The 2,500-nt window shown below is 50.2% G+C and overlaps 1 long non-coding RNA gene across 1 annotated transcript in view; it reads left to right on the top strand.

Moving 5' to 3' along the window:
* Positions 1–2,500, top strand: part of LOC133394598 (uncharacterized) — an 8,823-nt gene that overhangs the window by 2,051 nt on the left and 4,272 nt on the right. Inside the window, exon 1 of the long non-coding RNA XR_009766823.1 lies at positions 1–208. This exon is cut by the window's left edge and continues 2,051 nt beyond it. This is a non-coding gene — a long non-coding RNA (uncharacterized LOC133394598). The remainder of the gene's footprint in view (positions 209–2,500) is intronic.

The raw sequence follows: 2,500 nt of genomic DNA, 5'->3' as shown, positions 1-2,500 counted from the left end.
CTGGCCCGTGCCCGCGGTCGCACAGCAAACAGCCAATTCCAGAACTGGCACGGCTGAGGGAATCCGACTGTCTAATTAAAACAAAGCATTGTGATGGCCCCGGGTGGGTGTTGACACAATGTGATTTCTGCCCAGTGCTCTGAATGTCAACGTGAAGAAATTCAAGCAAGCGCGGGTAAACGGCGGGAGTAACTATGACTCTCTTAAGGTAGCCAAATGCGCCCGGCAAAGTCCGACCACCACCTCCACGCGGTGCCGGGCGGGGTAGGGGCCCGTCATTAAGTTGACGAGGCCCCGAGCTAACGGTGGCGGTGAAGACGGCGTTGAGCATGACAACGTCGCAGGGGAGGGTGTGGTGTTAAGTCGCCACACCCTACATTCTGTCAAGTGGGATACTGAACTCGAGAGGATAATACCTCTGCGCGGATTAGACTAGGGTACGGTTTATGGAATAACTAGGATGTACACGGGCTGGCGGATGAACCCGCCGAACCCTTAGTAAAGCAGGGTGAAACCTGCTTGAAACGGGGGAGGGCTAAGGGGGATTCTGTCACCGCTCTATTAAAACTTAGCAAGTCTTAGGTAGCGCTCCAAGACTGTCGCCATACGATACGCTCTATGGCAAATGCAGGTGTGGGTGGGTTCAGCCCCACTTTGCTCCGGTTCGGCACTGAGCCCGTCGTCTCATAAGGGCGCGGGCCAACCCTCGCGTGGAGCTCCCTGTTTCATAGCCACCCACGGAACCAAATAGGAGACTGCATAAACAGACGCGGATAGCGGGCCTGAGTTTGAGCCCAATAGAATGAGTAACGCTAAAACTAAGAAGGTCAAAAAGACCAAGGGGGTGGACAAGAAAGATCCGGACCAAGCGTTCATGGATCTTCAAGATCGAATGGAGGCGATGCGTTTTGGGATAAGCAAGCTCGATGATGAGTCTTCCCATTTTACGCTAGTAACGGTAATGATGGACTTCCTCGATGAGGTAATGTCCGAATTTCGAAGGTACAGAGCCGTTAATCGCATGCAGCAGGTCCTCGACCGTCAAACGCAAACGTCGTTTGACGGTAACGATGGATTCGGGCCGCAAACGCGAAAAGGCAGAAGACCAGTGGCTGATGACCAACAGCCTGGTCCGAGTGGGTTGCAAAGGTTGCAACAACAACAACAACAACCATCGAGGTTGACCCCTGTTAGGGAAGCGGTGGAAAATATTCCAAGTCCGAGAAACGGACCGAATATTAATGAGGGTAGCATTAATAAGAGGAAGAAGAAGAAGAGCAAGAAGAAGCAGAATAAGCCCAGGAAGCGGCCTGAGGCTCTGCTGATATCGGACTGCACTTCCGAGGAGCTGGCGAAATTGCTCAAGGAAATGAAGCAGTCCGATGCTCTTAAATCGGTTGGAGAGACAATCTCTAAGGTCCGACGGGCCCAGAATGGTGGCATGTTGCTAGAATTGAAGCAGGGTAGTTCTGCTAGTGCAATTGCCCCAAAGGTTAAGGAAGCGGTGAAGGGCAAGGCGTCAGTGAGAACGCTAGCTCCTTCTAAAATGATTGAGATCATGCATCTCGATGAAATTACCACCCCAGAGGAGGTTGCGGAGTCTGTCAAAGCACAGCTCAACATCGAGATAGAAATAGATCGTATCAAAATGAAGAAAGGCCGCGCGGCCGGTACGCAGTGGGCACGGATCAACGTATCGCTGCCAGACTTTCAAAGCTTCCTGAATTTGGGAAAGCTGAAAGTTGGTTGGTCGATATGCCATATCCGTGAGGTAATGGAGGAGCAGAAATGCTATAAGTGTTGGAAGGTAGGCCATACGAGCTATCATTGTAGGGAACCAGACAGAAGTAATCTGTGCTGGAAATGCGGTTTGAGTGGACACAAGAAGCAAGCTTGTACCAATTCTGTTAAGTGTTTGGATTGCGGTACGAGGTCACAGAACCTTCACGCAACGGGCAGTTACATGTGTCCCCGTAGGCGAACGATTAGATCTTAATGGTTAGGTTGTTACAACATAACCAGAATCATAGTTATGCTGCATTTCAGTTAATGTGGCAAACGATTAGGGAAGAATCTGCGGATATAGTGTTGATTGCAGATCCGTATCTGGCAACAACCAACGTCAAAGTGTTACGCAATGACGATAACACAGCAGCGGTAGTGGTTAACGCGGACTTACCAGTTAAGGTAGTCAGTAAGGCTCTGAAGGGTTTAATGGTAGTTGACATAGGTGATATGCGAGTGGTTAGCGTTTACGCGCCACCTAGATTTAGTATGGAAGAGTTCCAGATCATGTTGGATAACACGGTAATGGCCGTAACCGGTATCCACAAATTCGTTATCGGGGGGGACTTCAACGCTTGGTCAGTAAGTTGGAACAACCAACTTGGCGAGCGTGGAGAAACCCAGAAACGAAGAGGTGAGTTGGTCTTATCAACCTTTGCGCAGATTGACGCAATTTTATTGAACGACGGCAGCACCCCAACTTATGTTGGACCAG

Source organism: Anopheles gambiae (genome assembly GCF_943734735.2).
Source record: "Anopheles gambiae chromosome X unlocalized genomic scaffold, idAnoGambNW_F1_1 X_unloc_22, whole genome shotgun sequence".
Taxonomy (NCBI): Eukaryota; Metazoa; Arthropoda; class Insecta; order Diptera; family Culicidae; genus Anopheles; species Anopheles gambiae.
This window is presented reverse-complemented; position numbering and strand designations above follow the sequence as displayed.